At 39.3% G+C, this 21102-nt stretch overlaps 1 long non-coding RNA gene across 1 annotated transcript in view; it reads left to right on the forward strand.

Moving 5' to 3' along the window:
- LOC140699584 (uncharacterized) overlaps positions 1-11972 on the forward strand; it is a 33495-nt gene extending 21523 nt beyond the window's left edge. Inside the window, exons 3-8 of the long non-coding RNA XR_012077787.1 lie at positions 390-557; positions 1109-1252; positions 1887-2008; positions 3036-3263; positions 9802-9928; positions 11709-11972. This is a non-coding gene — a long non-coding RNA (uncharacterized lncRNA). The remainder of the gene's footprint in view (positions 1-389; positions 558-1108; positions 1253-1886; positions 2009-3035; positions 3264-9801; positions 9929-11708) is intronic.
- Positions 11973-21102: the final 9130 nt, after the last annotated feature.

Raw genomic sequence — 21102 nt, forward strand, 5'->3', positions numbered from 1 at the left:
TTTTGGAAATAACAATTAATATGTTGCAACACTCTCCCTAGAAACTTGATGTGTTTGTGCTTTTCAGGTTCCAATTTAGGAAAATGTAAATGCACTCTTGTTTTTAAATAGTCCTTTTTCACTAGATATTTGTTTTCTTCTTTATAGTCAAAATAGTTTTTTCCCAATGAATGAATCGGTTTGCATGTTTTAAAAAATACCTTACTTTTTATATTTCTTATTCTAACAGGTATATTCATTGTACAGAATTTAGAAAATAAGGATAAACACAATTATAACTTAAAAATGGCCTCTAATCTCACCTGGAGATACAGTTGTAAGGTTTGAAATTGAGAATTACAAGTCCTCTCAAATTGTTCTTCTATTTCAACTACGGTTTGGTTACTGAGATCCTCGAATTCCCATATGAATTGTAGCAGCAGATAGTCAGTTTCTGCAGAGCAACCCACTGGGATTGTGATCGAGTCAACGTTGAATATATGGATCGCTCTGGGGAGCACTGCCATCCCAAGAATGCTGTCATTTGATCCAGGAATGTGCGTGGTGTGTCTGTCCAGGTATTTAGGTCTTCTTTAATTTTTTTTCAGCATTGCATAGAGTTTACATTGGATTATTTTACTATATTTTTTGCCTTTATTCTGAGGACAAGTGTGCAAGGTACCGGGATCAGAAGTGTATTGGAGCTCCGCAACTTGCTGCCACCGGACGCTGTGCTCTTGCTTCGCCCACTGTACAATGTTGCACAAAATAGGACCTAAGTAACTCTCTCTTGAAAGAATGATTATATGATTGCTGGATGATGCTTGAGAGTCCTTGTGATGATGTCTTTTTCCCAGAATTTCCCCTCTTCTTAACTATGCCCTTTCTCTTCCTTTCCTCCAGCCTGTGTTTCAGCCTGCCTGTGGCATTGATTTTCCTTGTCTGTGGACTCTTCCTTTCACTAGTTCATGATAAAGTTACATGTGAGATGTGGAAACTTGCTAGATGTCAAGAAAGAGCAAATCCATTGTATGCTAATATTTTTAGAGTGTGTTATTGTTTTATCGATTGAAATTAAATCAGGCTGACCCATTGAGCCATCCCCTGAGCTCTTTTTGCCTTCCTACAGGTGATACTGTTCTCGTTGCTACATGTGCCCTTCCCCCAGACTTGGTTTTGGAGTTGAGTAAGTCACCATCACTGGAGCCCTCTCTTTAAATGATGAAGAGAACATTTGCTCTTTCTCCCTGTTTGGGGACTTGGATGAGATGAGGTAACAGATAAAGAATGGAGCCCCACCTCATTCTGACCCCCGCTCTTTCCGTTCCTTTCTCCAGGGGAAGAGTACAATACAAAAATATAAAGATTGTGAGCTAATGAGATAGACAAGACAACCGATCATTTATTAAATACCCTTTCATGCCAGAAACAAATGTATTATACACACAAAAAGCACATAAAATACGGTAGTACTTTGGTTACAAACGTGGGTCCGAGTTCAAGTCCGGGTCTGGAGTGACAAGTCCTGTGAGATGGAGAATTGGTGGGTCGGCTTAGCCTCTCCTGGACTTGTTTTCTGTCCTGCAGAGATGGGGCTCGCTAGGCGTCCCTCCCCCGTAGAGGTGCTGAGGGCTGTAAAAAACGCGTGTAGGCAGACCGAGCACAGCTGCTCTTTCCTCGTAAGTGCAGGATAGCATAGCTTTTGCAGTGACGGCTTTATGACCACACCGTGTAGACTCTCAGTGCTCCAAAGGGATGCGTTGCGGATTGGAGATGGGATTCTCACTTCTGTAAATACCCAAGGATTGTGTTATTGGGCCTTGCTGATTTGACTCTATTCTTTAGAAAGTACATAATGTAGATATATTTTTCAAACATGCATGCTTTTTTTCTTTTATTATTTATAGTTCTACCCTCTCATCTCTTGGTGTGACTTTTCATGGAATCCAGGAAACAGTCCTAAGCTACCTGCCTCTTCACACTTCTCCGTGGTGGTTTCCTTCCCTGACTAGAAGAGGGTTTTGCATAGGTAATTTTGATTGCTCCCCTTCTCTTGGAGACTCTCTGTTTGTCTGCCCATCTCTCACCTGTCCATCTGTCCATTTCTCTACCCACTCATTCTTCTGACTTGTTCCAAGAAGCATTTCAGGCAGCTTACAGAAGAACAGATACCAAATAAACACGTGAGAAAATGGGGCCAAGTTCATACAGTGAGGCTAGGAGTTGAGCCTGTGTGAGATTTGCAGGCGTGAGACACACGCCTCTGCCTTGTGACTTATAAGATAGACAGCATCAATGTGCCTGAAGCTCCCAGCAGACACAGGGAAACAGGGTTTGTGGAAGATGCTCATTGGCTGTGAAATAAATAAGTGGCTTATTAGAAGCCCAGCTTTTCCAAATACTAAGGATTAGGAGAATATTTTAGTGTCTTCCAAAATCAAAGTATTGCATCTTTTCTTTTTCAGAGTTTTATGTATAGTTGGTTTACATTCTATACCTGGAAATTTCTCCAAAACTTCTGCCCACGTGAGTCCCATGACTCGGGAATGGGGTGGTTCTGCTCATTGACGGGTGTTGGCCAGAAACGGAAAATGGCAGCCTCAAAGGAGCCTGGGATTTATCAGTTATGTTTTTTCAGTGCTGTAGATTTCAGAAAATGCTTTCACCGTTTCTCTCCATCTGAGGAAGCAGCGTGCTCTCTTACCAGCATCAGAAGCTCAGGGCTACGGGATGGTGGGGTTTGACTGCACTGACGTGAAGACAGCTGAGCTAGTCACTGCAGGCTTGGTGCTTTCACGTAGTGCATTTCATGTTCTTTAATTGGTTTCAACAAGTAGTTAATTAACTGAGTTAATTAACATTTAATAAATATGATGCTTTGTTGAAAAGACAGTCATAGGCAGAATATAAGTTGTGAACACTTTAAAAACGGTTTCATTACTGAAATTTCAGTAGGGAAGATTCAGTTTATCTTATTTACGCCTCTCTTTAAAAGTAACAAAGAAACAAGACAGAAAAAGCAGAGGATGATTTCTATTCTTCCTCTCGGCTTGCAGGTGCCTTCACCTCCAGTGGCATCCATCCAGACATCAGCACTGACACTGGCCGTGCTCAGAATTAATTGCCTCAGCCCTGAAGACACAACTGACAAATAGAAGGGGGGGCGCCCTGTTACAGGGGGTGCTGTCACTTTGTGGGTCCTTATGTAACTGCGTGGTGTTATTCAGGATCGCCCTTTCTACACTGCGTGACGGTGCTGTGGTGTCTCCTAGTTATTTGTTTCTGTAAGTACTCGTGTGTTTTTTCCAATGTGTGGTACTAGACATCAAAAAATGCTTTTTTCAGGTGAAAAATAGTGTGTATTTAATATAAAAGTCTGAAAGAAGTGTCAAAAGTGTCTATCTTGTTCCCAGTACTCAGAGATAATAATTAACACTTTAAAATCTATTTTCTGTTCTTTTCATCAGTGTGTATTACCTCTGTCATAAAATCCAGCGAGCACTGTGTGCCTGTTTACTGTATGGAGACCTCCATTTTCCATTCGGCTTATTACACATTTTTCTACAATATTCTATCTCCACTGGCATGATTTTTAATGACCAGTATAGCATTCTGTCTTGTGGAGGCATCGTCCATTTTACTTTGGACTTAAATAAACTTTTAAACTCCAAGTATACTTAACTGAAATACTGAAAAGAGAACTGTGGTGGTACCGAAAGTCCCCTACTTCCCTTCCCCTTATTTCCAGAGAGTAAAAACTGCTGACAATGTGGAGTATGTATTTCATGACCTTTATGCCTATGTCATATATATATCACGAATATGAGAAATCTATGTATATGTGAGTGTATATATGCTTTATTGAAAAATAAGGCCATACTATATGTTTTCTGCAGCTCGGTTTATTCACTCAGGTATATATCATTGACTTCTTCCCCCTCTAGACTCACCCGGTCCTTTCAGATAGAGTAGAGGGTTTTCCTGATGTGCAGGTTTATTCTCTTGTGTAAGGACACCTTTCGTGGGAGAGTACTGTGGACAAGGCCTTGGACCACGCCGAAACGCCGGAACTTAAGTGCCCACAGCTCGCCGTGATTTACCGCATCATTGTCTTGATGGTAGACACTTAAGTTTTCTCCATCTTCCACTGTCAGAAAGGGTGTTTGACTGGAATCCTTCTTATACAAACATTCCTGTGATCTTGTATGAGTATTTCTTTAGTTAAAGTTTCTGGAAATTTAGTCCTTGGATGTGACAACTACATAAATCACAGGCTCCTTTCAAGTGAATCTAGAAATTCCTTCTCCTGTGGGGAATGAAAAGATGTAGAATAACTTATGTAACCAATTCTCTATCGCTGGATATGATTTCACTTCAGCTTTTCTTCTCACCATTTTAAACAGTGCTGTGTAAATGCTCTGATGAGTACATCTATTTGAACTGATTTTTTCTAAATGAAACAATTCCTAAAAGTGGAGTTCAGCCTGTGTGTACACACGTTTTTCAGAGTTTACATATCCATTGACATGTCGTCCTCCAAAAGATCGCTCACAGTTTGTTCTCTCAAAGATGGACACTAGCTAGAATATCTTTTAAACATATGTGCCAATATGATGAGCAAAATGCTTTTTCATTGTTTTAATTTACACTTGATGACCAGTGAGGTATTGAGCATTTTTCACTCATTAGCCATCTGACTTTTAAAAAGTGAATGATCTCTTTTGTCCGTTGAACACATTTAAGTGAGGGAGCTTCTTGTTGTTTTGTGACAGCTCTATGTATATTATGAACATTAACCCCTTGTCTTCATCAAGATGTATCAGAGAGCTTTTCCTTGTAATTTTTTGCCTTTCATTTTGTTCAGTAGGTTCATTTTTGTTGTGGCCCAAAATAATCTTAAGAGAGTAAATGTCTTCTTTTTGGGTTTTATCCTTGATATTATTCTTAGAAATGCTTTCTTATAATGGTATAAATTTCTTCGGTAGGTTTTTTTAATCTCTAAGATGGAGATGATAATGGTACTTGTTATAGTGAGGAGAAGTTGAATTAATATGAGCAAAGAATTATATTCGCTGTTATTAGTACTTTCTAATATTCACATCACTTTCTGTAATTTTTCTTGCGGTCAATATGACTGGAATAGAATTTGTTCTTTCCAGGGGATTCTCTGATTGTCCCAAGACAATTATTGAATTCATACTTTGCTTTTTAACTTGAAATCCCACCTGTAAAGAATACTTATGTACACTAGAGTCTCTTTTTGAGCTCATGGTTTATTTCTGTCAATCTTACTTTCTTACTCTAGCACTATATCTTACATATTGTAAAAATTTATTTAATATCTGACAGTGCGATTTTTTTGATTCTCTTTACCATCCCAAATTTTCTTGGCTAGTATTATGACTTTATTATTCCTGAAGAATTCTAATATAATTTTTCAAGTTAAAAAAAAAAGAAGTGTTGTCATGGGATTTTTTAGTAATTTTGAATTATCTTTAGGAGAACGTACATTTTTTCAAAACTGCTTTCCTCCATACAAAATGTTGATGTCTCTACTTTCACACCTCTTACTTTACCCCTCAGTACAGTCCTGTACTTTCTCCATGTACAACATGGGCATTGTTTTTGAGTTTATTCCAGATTATTGTTGATGATTTTGTTAATTTTTTACGTGAGAATTTTTTGCTATTATATTTTTTAACTGTTAAAACTGACACCTAGGAAGGAAGATTCGGTTTGTAAATACTCACTTTGTGACTTCTCATTTAAAATTGTAAGTTTTAAGTACTTGTTACAGAATCCTTTCTTTTCTGTTTTTAAAAATTTGTTTCCAAGATTCTCAAAATGGTCATAGCTAAGTAGTATAGGTGAGGAGACAGATGGAGAGAGGTAGTGTGGCTCATGTACAAACTGTGAGCACTTTCATGGCTGCCTTTATGCTGGAAAAGCTGCTGAAGAGTCCAGGATAAACCAGGGGTGGCTTTGTATGCAGTTGAAAGCCAGCTTTCCTGCCTGGTGAAGCCTGGTGGGCATGGCAGGTAGATGATCAAGGTCGAATGGAGGTTATTGGCTGCACAGAGCGCTGTGTCTGAGAACTGGAGAATATCACCATGGGAAATGCTTGGTGCCAGGAACAATGCAGAGGAGCTGGGGACCCTGTGTGTTAAGGATTTTCCAGCCCTGGGAGTGGGAAGATCAGACTCTGCATTCAGATCTGAGTTTGAATTCATCCTCTTTAGTTTACTTGTCCTCTGACTTTGTTCAAGCTATATACCCTCTTTCACTTCCTGTTTTCTTATCTCTCAAAATAGGAGAATTACAGCCTGCTGCTAGATTGTTTGGTTAGGTTAAATAATTAGTGTCTATAAGATGCCACGTACAGTCACAAGCTCAGTGAGAAATGGGCTGTCGGCTGTTCTTCTGCAACTCAGTGCTTGACAAGACATGGGGGAAAGCCAGTCCCTAATTTGTGTGTGATGCAAGTAGGAACAGAATTAATGACTTGCCTTTCCCTAGCAGTACTCTTACAGCTTTGCTTCATTTACTTCTTTCCTCCTTTCCTTTCCCCTTTGCCGTCCTCCAACAAAAGAGCCTGAGACTCTCTCAGAATACTAGATTCAAATTAATTTAAAGGTTGGCTCATCCTCATGAAATGATAGTAACATAAAGGAAATCTGTGCACATCCCAGAATACATTGTATTTGATTTACACACACACGCGTGCACACACACACACACACAATCAGCCTCCCTCCCACTTGCAGAGGGAGAAGGATCACTTTTTCTGAGTTTTCACTCACTGAGCGTGAGAACAGTGTCTCTTACACAGACGTTCACCAGGCTTCGTGCATGGTGTTTTTAATTGAATTTCTGCTTTGTAGCCATAGATATAGTCTCCTAATAGAAGAGAGAAAGTGGAGACATAGACATTCTGCTGAGATATTGGTGTCATCATATTTTAGTTGGAAAGGACTTAAGACAGAATAGAGTCGTAATATTTTATGGGTGAGAATCCATGATGTTGTAACTTGGACAAGAACCTGGACCTTCTGCCATCTTGTCCACAAGGGTGAAGAGGCAACTGGGCAGGGAATGGTAGGGATCCTTCTTGCTTGAGTTCCATGTTCTTGCTAGTTTTCATTGCTCAGCTGCCTTTAGTTTATGTCCATGAGGCCTCTCATGGGAAGGTCACTCTGTCCTGATAGATTGAGTTTCTTATCAGCAAAAAGCTCTGGAGCCACTCATATTTCCCAGAGTTTTCTGCTGACCTGCTGACACTTTATATAATTGAGACCTAAGAAATTACTGAATATAAAATACTTATTGTTATTGTTTGCCCTCGAGTTCCATAGGAATGGGGTGCTGTCTCAGGCTGTCTAAAGCCAGATCCGAACAAAGATAGGGTGACAGGTTGTGCTGCTGTTTCTCCACAGTCGAAGGGGATTACCACCTTAGCTTTATATTCAAGGCAGATGAGTTCAAATCTTGCCTTTACCAGTTATTATCTTTGTGAATTTGGGGAGAAACTGTACTTTTTTGTGTCCAAATTTGTTTATCTGTAAATAAGTTCAGTATTTATTTTAAGGTTTCTGTTTTAGAATTGAATGAGCTAGTACTCTCATTTATACCTAAAATAGTGATCTCATGGTTCTATGCTGGTGCCTTGGTAGTTGATTACTAAGGGACTCCACAGTGAGATTGGGGGTGGGGGACCCTGGATAATAGAGCTTATATTCCAGGATACGCTTGTAAAAGACTGGATGTGCAGTGGATTTTTAGTAAATATCTACTCCTTTCCTAATCTGCATTGATTGTGTATATATCTTTATACAAATATATGAACAATTTTTATTGCAATTTAAATATCTTTGTAGTATTTACAATATCTAGCTATAAAAATACGTGAAATAAAATGATTTGAATTTATTTTCTTTTGAATAAGCAAAACAAAATAAAATAGAAAAGAAAAAAGTTTTGAAGGAGTAGAAATAATTTTATTTCTGTGGAATCAATTCCTTATAATAGGTTTTTTGTTCGTGTTGTTAAAAAGCATATAAAATTGATAGGTTGTGACATACTGGAAATGAGGAAACAGGGGAGACATACTACCTCTAAGGCAGTCAATTTGTTACCAAGTCCAAACTCATTCTGCTTGCTGCATGACAGGCCAATAAATCGGGAGATGAGATGTTGGAGTAAGGAAAAGAGACTTTATTTGAAAAGCTGGCAGGCCCAGAAAATGGCATATTGTTATCCAGTAGAACTCTCTTCCCCAGGGCAGAATTCAGTCTCCTTTTATACCAAAAAGGGGCGGGGATGTGGCTGGTTGTTGCAAACTTCTTGTTGTATGAATTGTTTGTCCTTGAAATCCTTTGTTCCTGCAGCTGTCCATGTGGGTCAAATTATGGTGCCCCCGTATAACCTCCAAAAAAAAGAAAGGTTATTCAGTATTTTACAACTTGCCATCTATACATAAGTGTAGAAGAGCAAATATTCTTAAAGATCAGAGCCCGGAGAATAGGCCCTCCTTTATATTTCAGGCTAAAGGCAACTTTCTTTTACAAAAGGTGCAGAAATATCAAGTCTGAGCCTAGAAAACAAGGTACAGGATTAAAGCCAAACGAACACATCTAACATGGAGTGAAATTTGTTCTTTCTATTACAATTTCTTTTTCTCCCTCATAAATAATTTTACTAAGAAACATGAGTAATTTTTTTATTTTTGCTTCTTAATAAAGGACTACAACTATATTTTAGTGAGCACTGATGCTGTGCGTGCTTTGGGGTCACAGCAAACTCTTATTGGGGGTGGTCGACCCTGCAACATGCCTGATGCCCCGTGAGTGTTGGTGAGGGTCCCCCTAACCAGGGGCTCTCTTCAGGAACCACCATATGGGCGTTGAACTCTGGCACCTCTTTTTCAGCTGCAGGAAATTTTTTCAGATTCTATGATAGAAAAATCACTCCAGCTGGGGATAATCAGGGAATAAAGGAAGAGGAAATGGGCTTGAAGTAGAGTAGAAGAGAAGGACAGAAGCTCAGGGAGCCTGGGGGCTTGGCAGCGGGGCCTCAGGGGAGAGAGGAGCAGAGGTGTGGATGGGACCGGCTACGGAACCAGCTCCTGCTGCTTTCCCTGCACCCAAGCCACACAGCTTTTAATAGGGCCCAGGACTCTCTCCTGTCTGGATGTCACTCTGGGCAGAACCTTGAGAATCGAAGGTAAGGGGTGGGCAGCACTCACCTAGGGATTCACTGAGGAATTTGTTCAAGTCCACATTGACTTTTCCAGTCATGTGCCTTCACCTGTTCTTTATCTCAGGATCTGAGAAGCAGAAGCAAGGAACTCAGGGAGAGATCCAGGAAGATATCTGACTGTGTTAAGAGACGACAGTCACAGTGACACTGGGAGGGAAGTCACTTGCAGCAAAGTAAAATAAATTCACAACTATTGCATCAGAGCTGCAGGTGTGAGAGAGCCTAAGCCTGTCTCAGAGTGCAGGGGACAAGCGGAATGGAATGGTAAAATTAACACTGACAATTGAAATTTTGTTAAATAGCCTGCTACTTTTAATTTTATCACTTGAATGTATGCAGGTGTATTTCTATGAGCATTTATAGGTTCACACAACCCCACCAGCCCCTCTTGCCCCCATGGGGGATGGGATTTCTCAAGCACAGTGCCCCTCCTGCTTGCTTGGGCCACGCTGCGGGTCCTCGCCTGGGGACGGACTGCTACAGGACACTGAGTCCCCGAGGCACGGCCTGGGATACATGACAGGAACATCTGTGCTCTTGGCTGACGGCCTCCATTTCCCCCTGCAGTGTAAGAATGCCGGTGACTCAGTTAGAAGCATGCATCCAAGCCATCCTTCCGTGTCATCACCATCTAGAAGCGGTGCCTGAATCTTCTGAATTTCTGCAGAATGTGGTTTACAATCACCTTCAACAAGTGAGTGTGTGTCCTCTTTCAAGTGGAGGAATTACTGCCGTTTTCCTGGAACTTACCACTAGCCCATCAGATTTTTCTGTGCTAGGATTCAGTATGGCCTGCTTATAACTCTGCAGTCAGATCTAGAAACCCTGATGAAGAGGATTATTTATTTTCTTTCTTTAGATGATAGTATTTTACTTTCAAAATTCTTAGTTTTCAGTTCTTGGAGGAATTTTTTCGGGGGTTGGAGAAACAACTTTGCTCTTACCATCTTTGTTACCTGTTGCTATATGCGTCTCACCTGTCTTCTGTCACTTGTGAGGCGGTTCCATTTGTGACCCTGTCCGGGTTGTTCATAGTATAAAACATAAAATCTGTAAAAGTACAGTCCCTTTTACTCCGAAGACATTCCACAAATACTCCTTTAATCTGGGTGTGGTTTTAAGAAGACACAAACTTTAGAATATATACTTGCAGGTTGCCAGTGCAAAATCCCCAAATTAATAGTCGAGCGCAACATCTAAAATCTTTCTAATGTACCATGGATTTGTATGGATAAGTGAATTAGTTTGCTAAGAACTCAATCCTCCCAAGCTGATGCTCTGCCAGATGGTGGGGCCGAGGAACGAGGGCGTGCCCTGCCCTTCCTGAGCTGATATTTTCATGGCAAAGACCTTCACCAGGTGAAGAAATTGAAGTTTCTTCTAAGAACAGTGGGTCTGAAAAGAGTCCAAAAAGCGTGGGAGTGACACAATCCCATTTGTCTCAAGGAGGGGAGAGTGGCTGTGGGGCCACTTGGGAGACTCATGAGTCCTGGTGGGCAGTGTTGTTGGCTTCCACTTGAGCGGTGGGACGGTCAGTGTGTAAAAGCGAACATATTGAAGGCATGTTTAGATGGTAAAGAGGAAAGGGTCAATGCTTTCTGTGAAGGTAGGATGGAGTAAGGCCCAGGTTTCTGGGTGGATTAATGAGTTAAATAATGGTCCTGCTGTGTTCTGAGGAGGGAAAGCTGCAGAGGGAGTTCTGGGGGAAAACTGATGAGTTCAGCTGTTGGTAAAGTGAAAGGCTCTTAGATGCGTGGTCTGGGAGCTCTGGTAAGAGCCAATAGTGAGTAGGGGGTGGGGGGGAGAGAGACTTTCAAATCATTTTGTCTTGTGAATATACATATAAGAATGAGTAATGACACAACCCCTCTATATTCTGGATTTAAAAGCCAGTAACATTTTGCTATATTGACTGCAGGGGTTCTTAATTTTTTAATAGAAATAAAATAAATAGAAACAAAATAGTGGAGTTAATGAATATCTTAGAGTTGATGTGTGCCCTTGTATGTATTTTCATACCTCATCTGTTTATAAACATAATCTACAAAAAGTTAACTTGCTTAGCATAAGAGTTAAACAGAGGGACGTGACACACTCTGTTGGTGGTTCAAGGTGATTTCTTAGGCAAATTATGTAGCCTCTATCTGCCTTAGTTGCATCTTCTGTGACGGGCCCCGGGCCCCTCATCACAGCTGATTTCCTAGACTAGATGTTGGGAGGGAGGCTGCTGAAGGGAGTAAGAGGTGGCAACTGCTAGGGTCACTGAAGAGAGAGACAAAAACAGATTAAAGCCGAGAAACTGAGTGCTAATACCCTCAAAGGAGAAAGAATCCCTCAGTTTTTTGAGCCACTTAGCGTAAGGGAAAGAAAATCATGTGGATCCAAAGCTCTTGAGCATATGAGTATTGTGGGTGGGAGGGTTTCATCAGAAAAGGGTTGAGAAAAGGCCTTTTGGTTTCCCTTTACGTTTCCAGTAAGGATGAGGCGCAGAAGAAAAACCACCCGCTTCACTGTAGAAGGTGCTGTTTTGTGAGAAACTGACCAAAGGTTGGAAACCAGTCATCAGTGGTGCTGGCAAAAGAAGAGACTTCTGGATTGGGTGGGGCACTTGCTGTGACTTCCAGGTGACCTGCTGGCTGGGGGCTGTGAGTCGGGCAGTAGGTTTGCAGTGTGACCTGGGCATAATCTCTGGCATTGAGGCTGCTGTTCTGACTAGCAGAGCTGGGCAGACACCGTCCTAATGGGGCTGCTCGGGATGAGGTCTGGGACACCTGCCGTGCTGAGGGCGAGAGGAGAGCTCTCCTGAGGTTGTGTCCCTGTGAAGATTAGAAACGTCCTCCTGCAGGGGAGGAAGAGCCTCTGAGCAGCATGCCAGATGCACAGGCAAGACCAGCCTGAGCATGGAGATTTCAGGAAGCCGGAATTCATACAGGCCCGAACAGCCTTGTTCCTGAGAAACTGGAGGGAAAAGAGGCTGCAAAAGCATGCTAAGTTCAGACACTGTGGTGTGTCATGAGTGATAGGAAAAGACTGTTCAGGCAGCCACGAGAGAACCCTGTGGGTGTCCCAGTTGGGCGTCACACAGGAGGGAGGAGCAGAGTTATATACTGTGTCACTTATTAGCTGTGTGACTTTGAGCAATATCACCCCACCTCTCTGTATATATATCTACATCTGTAAAGTGACACAGTGACAAGCTCGTGTCATCAGAATGCTTAGTTTAGCTCTGATCCCCTTTGTCCAGTCCTGTCAGTGCTGCCCTGCAAGGTTCTGCAGCGGCTGCTCTTGCCCTGCGATGGGAGGGCATAAAAGGGCATTGTAGCACCCGAGGGCAGGAAGGGGTTGCTTTAAAAGCAGACATGTAGCCTCCTGCAGCTGCAGACCTGCAGGCAGTTTGGTTTATATTCTTGGAGAGGACTTTGGAGGCCTTTGCATCGACTTAAGACATGTTTTCCCTTGGGGACCTGATTTGCCTTTGCAGATTATTGTTGAAGATTTGGGCTTCTGGCAAAGCTGTTTTCAGAGATGGGTATATACGTAAAATATCATATAAAATAAAATGATTTATTTAACGTGTGCGACTTTGCAGCTGTTGGGAACAGCTCTGTTGGCCTGGTCTCCATGGAGGACACCAAGGATCAGCAGAGCATGCGGGAGGGAAGGCAGACTGCAGTGTTTCTGCGGGGGGTTCTCCCCAGCATGGTGCTCTGCTGAGTTGACTCTTCTCTGAGTTTGGTTGCCAGAGGAGCAGACAGCAAAGTAATGAGTTCTGGAGGGATTGTATAATGACAGGAAGAAATAGGAACCTGGAGATTTTCCGGACTAAAACACGCTTTTGGTTCCTGATTCAGTGTGTTCCATTACAGAATTGATGAGTTGTGTCTATTCTGGAACGTCATTGAAATAAACGTTCAGCCTAAATGTTAAGGGCTTTGATTTATTTGGCTGGAGGACTCGAGCCGGGATGACAGCATCTCAGATCACTCTGAGGGACTGCCCCCAGGAGGTAGGGGAGGAGCTAGGATATATAGAATCTTTACAACAAAGACCAGGTAATTGGAACAATAAAATTTTGCTTGTTATCTAAAGAAAACCAGATATCTCAAGTTCAAGTATTTACTGCTTTTCTATGTATGGTGGGAAGCAAACATTTGGGTCATTGAATTCATTCCTTTGGCAAGCACCTGGCTATCTAGGGCCAGTATCCTGTCCTTTCTTGCTCTGAGTCTGCTCGGAGGGCACCACTTTGAGTGGTTGAGAGGCCGGGCTGCAGGCATGTTCGCTGGGGGTTGGCAGCAGCCGCTTTTGACTTGGATTCAGCATTCTTTGTTTACTGACATGGTTGCAGTATTTTCATGCACATTGTAGTATTTTCATTCACAGTGTTCCCCCTTGGTCCTAAATTCGACCAATATTTTGAGAGACATTTCATGACGAATTTTGTCCCACGGTGCTAGGATGGCTCATTCCAAGTTCAGGTGAAAAATCTTCTGAGTTGCCATTCAAGGTGTTAGTTTTTTTATCAGGCCCTGTTGATACTAAAAGTTCTCTGGATCACCTGTCTTACTAGTCTATTATGATCCAGGAAGTGTTTAACCTTCTTTGCTCATTTCCATACCTAGAATCACACTATTATATTTATTTTATTCAGGGTTATAAATTTTATCTGTTTCTTCAAGATGTTTAGCCATCATCAATCTTGTGGGCCTAGTTACACATTGGGAAATGTAACAGACAACAATTTTATAAAATAGACAGGATATAAGTAATAAAGCTAGTAACGTTAATAAAGTCATGAGTAAGAATTTAATAGTCGAGAAGTTGTATTTTTGGGTTAAAATTTTGCTTGTGTTTCTGAGTTTGATCCTATGAGAAAGTTCATATTTATGGTCAGGGTCAGGGCAGGTATTAATTGGCCAGGTGAAATCTCCCACCTTGTAAGATCAACAGTGGCCTAAACAGAACTATAATTTCTTTTTAGAATAACGTTTCTGAGGGCTATCTAGTTAGAGCCTTGGAGTAGGGAAACCCACCAAGGTAACACAGAAGTACTAGACATAGGTAATTTATCATAAACTTAACAAGTGGAGTAGTTCATAATCAAAGGTTGGAGAAATTATCAAAGTAATTTTTATACAGTCCTGGTCCGGTGTCTTGGGACAGCTGTCTGGCTCAGATGTCGTCTTCTTCTCATCCTGGTCTGGAAGCTTTTTCTCCATTTGGGCATTGTTTTAAGGTGAGCAGCGCTCTATAGGCCAGTGCACTGCAGGGGATGTTTCAGATAGGAAATTAATCCGAGACTCCGTTTCCTTCAGCTTTGGTTTGTATGGTCTAGTTAAGAGTACCTGAAAAAGGGTCTTTCCATTCAGGTTGGAGACAGTTCTTTAAGTCATGCCTGTTGCAGTATGTATAATCCCCTGGCTGCAGGACATGGGGCATTGGAACTTTACCCAAGGATAGATTACTGAGCTTCAGAAACAAACCTAGAGTATTCTTTTCATAATTCAATTAAACTGTACAGTAAAGTGACATAACAGCAAGGAATGATCTGGGAAGTGTCTTAGTAAATATGGACCTCAATTAAAAAAACTAGAATTTAATATCCACTAAAATATAATTTTTTTCTCTCTAAAGTTGCCCTCAGTTTTCTCAAATATAGCCAAATCAAGATTAATTTCTTTACAAGTTAAATCTGATTATTTGATCATATAGGCTTTTTAAATTGACTGTGTTGGAAGTTTTAATACGGAGTCTCAGGGTAGAATGTTAATGAGGTTTTCTAAGACCAAGAAAGCCACGTCAAGGCTTTTCATGAATTTTTGCCTTACAGATTTAGGTAAATTCTTTTCTCTTTAAAATCCTTAAAATACCTTTATACTCCTATATCTCTTAGGAGATGATCTCTCTAATTTGTCTGATAGAGCCACTGGGGACCTAAGTATTTTTAGTCTTTTGAGGGATCAGATAGAGAGAAAAGATAACTGTTCCAAGTCTGTATACATAGGTATAATTTATCAAATTGCTGTGAACCATAACTAGCTTAAGGAGAAGAGATTCTTTATGTCTTGGAAACAGGTTAAAAGCCAGTAGTATTTGAAACAAAATCAAAAATTATAACCATATTCACCAGGTTACTCAGTCCCATGTAACTAATTCTTTTAATGAGAGTTTTCATTAGAACTTTAAAATTTCTTACCCAGTTTAGTTCAGTGCTGTAGTTTGAAATTTATTAGAAATCAGTAAATCTCCTTGAAGAGAAAGCATTTTGCAAAACCATCAGAAGAAAACAATTAACTGTCTATAAATGATAAAATATTTAAAAGCATGGTTAAACACCGTTACACTATAATCAATAAAGAAACCTGTTCACTATACCCATAATTATCACTGGTAACATTTCAGATAAACCAGAATTTTAGGGAGTCCATATAATTTCTACAATACCTATATTAATAATATTTCTCATTCAATATAACCTTAGAAGTTTTATGATTCATTTGACAATTCCATGTTATTTAAAATGCCAAATGAAACTTTATAGTTAAAAATCTCTCTTTGGGATGTTTCAGGGGCCTTCTGTAGCATCCCAAACTTAACTAGAGATTAAAAGAATTTTAATTAATTAAATTAATTTTAATGTAATTAATTATAATTTTATATTTGGGGAGCTTTTTGAAAGATTTCAGAACACTTGATCAGATAAACATATAGATCACTGTAAAGTAGTACTAATTCATTAACAAGAAAATATGTCAAAGGTAAAGGCAGAACAGGTCAGCTAAGAGGTATAAGAAGTTTTACAATCTGTTACTGAAGGTGGATTAATATTTTAAGAAAATTTTTTCCTCTTAACAGAGAGAAAACCAAATCTAATCTTGTACCAGCTTACTTCTAAGATTCATTTACGTTGCCCAATTTGATTCTAAACTTAGCCAATTCTGACCTCATACAAAACTTTCCTCAGGGTTCCTTTTCCACAAGCCTTCCACAGCTTTCTATACTTATATTAGTGTGTCCCTTATTTTGTCTTCCATTCAGAAGTAACCAGCTTCAGGAGAAATTCACTATTTTTCATTAACAAAGTATAATTCCATTCTTACATCTTCCTTTACACATTTATATTACTTTCCTAGGATACTGAGATCATTCCCTTACTAATAGAGACCATTTCTGTGTGGCACCAACCATTGATTAATATTTCTAAACACCTTTAGTTTCACTGTAAGAGGAAGTTAAATGTTAAGTAATTCATATTTCAATCTTATTTTATCTGACAATGGCATAGATATTTAATAAAATCTTGTCATTTAACTTAATTTAGCACAACTCTAGAATTTAAAGATATCAAACATTTAGAGATTATTTAAGCATACATTTTAAAAATATATTTTAAATATTTACCCAAAGCTCTCATCTCATTTGCATTTAATTTACTTAAAATTTTACCACAGCACATTACTGTTATTTTTTTTGACAAATCTGCAACAGATATAACAGGATCTTATTTGACTTTCATTAAACCTAGGTACAGTAAAGGTATTATACATAATATTGATGACTTTAAAGATGTCTATATTAATTAGAACATACTTAAACTAAACAATAACAAATATTATCTTAATATTGAATATTTTCCAATTCACATGACGCTGAAAGTCAATTTGTTAAGTTTTTATTATAAAAATACTTCATTTTTAAGCTCGTATATTTTTACATCAATTAAGCAGAGCTCTTTGACTTTGAATTTTTTTTTTAGCAGTAGAAATATCTCACTTCTATAATCTGTACGCAGGCTTATAAAAAGACAAAAGCTAGAGATCTCATAGATTCACTTAAAAACTTACTTATAAGATATTTATAATAATAGTTGGAGTAAGCTGAATTTGCTTGCTCAAATCACTAAGGCTTACTATTTATGAAACAGATAGTTAAGATTTCTTCACAAAGTCTGAAGGACCCGTCAGAGTTCTGAGTTCTAAAATGCCAAAAATTTCTTGGCCTCAAGTTTTATTTCGTTGAGCTAATTAAGCTCAGTCCTAGGTCACTGTTTGTTGTATTTATATTTCTGATCTTCAAGACAAAGACACTCTCTTCCATGTCCCCAGAGAACTGCTCTGTCACCCAGACCCAATTTTATCTCCTTAATTGGCATTTTTGTATCAGTGAGAAGAGCTGTAAACAAAGAATTCCATGTAATAAAACTTTAAGGTTTTCTTTATTATGTCTTCCAAAGCTTGCATAAGGCATTTATTAAGGTCTCTTTTCCTTGAGTTATAAGTTAAACCCAGGGTAAACCTATATTTTTTTATTAGCCACTCAAATTAGCTTTTAGTTTTACGTTATATTGGATGGCTCATGTAACTATATTGGTTTCCTTTAATTTGTTCAATTAATATTTTCAGAGGGACAGATATATGCCCAGCCTTATAATACCAAGAAGGGGAAGCGTTTTTCCACTGAAACATATCTATCCCACAACATAAGCAAAAGGTTTATACAAAGACCATTTAAATATACCAATTTCACAAACTTTTATCTCAATTTTATTAAATCTTATAACTTTAATTTTTATATTTATTAAGTTTAATCAATAATTCTTATTTCTAGAAGGAGTGCCAGAAAACTTTTTTTTGTGTGTTTGCATTATATATAATTTTATAGAAGTCTCTAGGATGCCCAAGTTTCAGCCAAAGAGCTTAGGCCCTTCTCGATTTTTAATTTCATTAATTGGTCTGTTGTCCCAATCATTGATCAAGTATTTCAGTCTACATATAAATATATTTTAAACTGTGGTAAATAAAACGGACTTGTTTAAAGTTTATTGTTGGGGGGGAGTAGGTGATCTCTTTGGCCCTTTTTTTTTTAACTTTACATAGTGTAGTATCAAAACCCTGTATGTAAATCCAAAAATGTCCATTTTATTTATCTCATTCAAAATAACCATATAAAAATATTTATCGTTTTGGGATAAGCTACTTATCTGTTTTTTCGACATTTTTACAATCAATTTTCCAGTTATTCAACCTACATAACATTAATTATTCTAAGTTTTTATTAGCATCCCTAGAAACATTTATCAGAAAGGAAAAACACAAATGTAGCTTTTCAAACCAGTTATATTTTTTTATCTGAGTTCTTAGGTTAACCATTAGATATATTTTTCTGCATTTAAACTTTATTTTAATAGGTACCAATAAAACAGCTGTTTATAATGAGATCTCTTTAAACTTTCACCAATTAAAAAGTTTTTCCAAATTAAAAAATCCATCATATGGCCATCAAATTATATACAAATATATATATATATATATATATATATATAGTGATTTTAAACCAATAAGATGAAGAGGCCCTTCCACATGAGAGTCGGGGTGTTGCCTAAATAAAATTCAAAGGTTTACTCTCCAAAAGCTTAAAGCCTTCGTGGTCCAGGCTGATGCAGCAAAGTTTAAGATGGCAAAATATCTGAAAATTGGTACAATCAAAGAATTGCTTAGAATCCCAATTTATTTGTGTGGCCACCATATGTACACAATACTTGAAACTTTTGTACGGCAGAGTCCAAGGTTTCCTTTAAAAACTAAACTAAACATATATATACTTACATACACACACTTAAAACACCCAGAGAAAGATAAAACATTTACATTTCAAGGACACAGGAAGAGAAATCCAAGTTCCCCCTAAAGGGGATTTTGTTTTTATAAGTTCAGAATTCCAAAAAATGTTTTTATCAGGCCTGGTTATTTTCAGAGTGAGTTTTTTTTTTTTCTTATTCCCGATTAATGTTGTAAGTTTTGTATGTACATAAATCTGGCTGGGGTAATAGTTGGAGACTGGCAATCTGTCATTTCTTTTTCTTTTCTTTTTTGTTCTTTATTTTTTTTGAAAGTTCTATTCCCCATTGTAAGGTCGGGTTCTCAGAATAAATTTGCTAGTAAGATTTCCCACAGGGACAACTCTGTGGCATGAAGCCTTTGTCTCTACCACTCCTGGAAGATTCTCTGTCACCCGAGAATGCTGTTACCAGCCAGGAGGATGGTCCGAATTTTGGAGTTGAAAATTTCCTCATAAGAGTTTTACTTTTATCCTGAAAAATTCAATGGAGGTAACCAAATTGAGGAAAATATTAGACCAGCCACTTACCTAACCACTCAGTCCTGAACCCAGTGTCTTTCAACTTGGACCCACTCGGGATGTCTCCACTGGGTGAGTATTTTCCTCATATGTTTCCACCAGCCCCACTTTGGACATATCCTCAAGGTGGGTATTTCCTGTTATCTTTCAAACAGGCCCCACCCAGTATGTCTCCACTGGGTGGGTAATTCACCTCAGTTTCTTTCAACTGGAGGGCCACGCACCTGGATACACCGCCAGATAAAACTTAGGATCATCAACCAATATGTGAGATCTGAGAACCAGGAGAGACTCAGCAAAATTCATCTGGACTCCCCGAGGAGGCGGATGGGCACAAAGGGCCAGTGCTGGTAGCAAGGCTTCGGTTACTCGGAGAGTTCAGGTGGAGAGAAATCTGCTGTGGGTCCCTTCATGGTGTCCAAAACTGTTGACTGAAATACATGTGCAGCTTAAAAGTTAAGAGTTTTGTTTTATTTGGCGGGAGGACTCGAGCCGGGATGACAGCCTTTCAGAACTCTCTGAGGGACTGCTCCCAAGAGGTTGAGGAAGAGCTAGGATACATAGGAGCTTTACAACAAAGACCAGGTTGTTGGAACAATAAAAGATTACTTGTTATCTAAAGAAAGCCAGGTGTCTCAAGTTCACGAATTTAGTGATTTTGTATGAATGGGAGGAAGCAAATATTAGGACTCACTGAATTCATTTTTTAGACAAGCACCTAGCTATCTCAGGCCAGTAGCCCGTCCTTTCTTATTCTGAGTCTGCTCAGAGGGCACCATTGTGATTTGCTGCTGTGGCTGGGCTCCAGGCCTGTCCTCGCTGGGGGGTGACAGCAGCCTTTAATGACTTGGTATCAGTATTCTTTGTTTACTGACATGGTTGCAGTATTCTCAATCACATTGTAGTATTTTCGTTCACAGACCGATTATGGATAATCTGCAACCTTGGAAAGCAACCGAGATGGAATTACTGCAGATACCTTCTGCTTTAATAAGCCGTGTGCAAACATAAACATGGAGGAAGCATATACTTGGATTTGGAGGTGTAGGGAAGGGATTCTGCACATTACAGGAGAACGCAATGCAGAATTCCTTAAGTCCACCTTTCTTTACTGTAGTGGTTTCTGAGAACATTTTATGGTAATTAAACAACATTGACAAATGGTGGCACACATTGCATTTAAGAGATGGCCGGCTGCAAACTTGTATATTGGACAGGTGGAATTCATAGGCAAGTGGTCAGGTGGATGGGAGAGAGATGGAGCCAAGGCCTGGGCCCAGATTCTGGTTTAAATCGCCATTTCTTCAACATAGGGCCTTGGAACAGAATGCATACTCTCTTAACCTGTTGGTGAATCTGTGAAATTGGCATGATAATATTCGTTTCATCCTGGGATTGTTGTAAGATCTAAAGAGTATTATAGTACACATGAAGCATTTAACACACTGGCACTTAGCAGTGTTCACTGTGTGGGGCCGCCCCGCTTAGCGTGTGTCAGAGCCGTAAAGGCAGCATTTGTCTGTTGAGGATGCACTTGTAGCCCCTTGGCTAGGTTGTGAATTTGCTGATTTCCTTTAATACTTGTAACTCTGTGTGACATGGGCAGTTATTTTCATGGACAGATGAGGAATCTCAGGGTAAAGAAGACTGTGTAATTTGCCCAAATTCAGACCATAATTTTGGGTTCAGTGGCCTCGGTTCAGCATGGGCCCCTGGGCCTTCTGCTCTCTC

Source organism: Vicugna pacos, chromosome 11 (assembly GCF_048564905.1).
Source record: "Vicugna pacos chromosome 11, VicPac4, whole genome shotgun sequence".
Lineage (NCBI taxonomy): Eukaryota > Metazoa > Chordata > Mammalia > Artiodactyla > Camelidae > Vicugna > Vicugna pacos.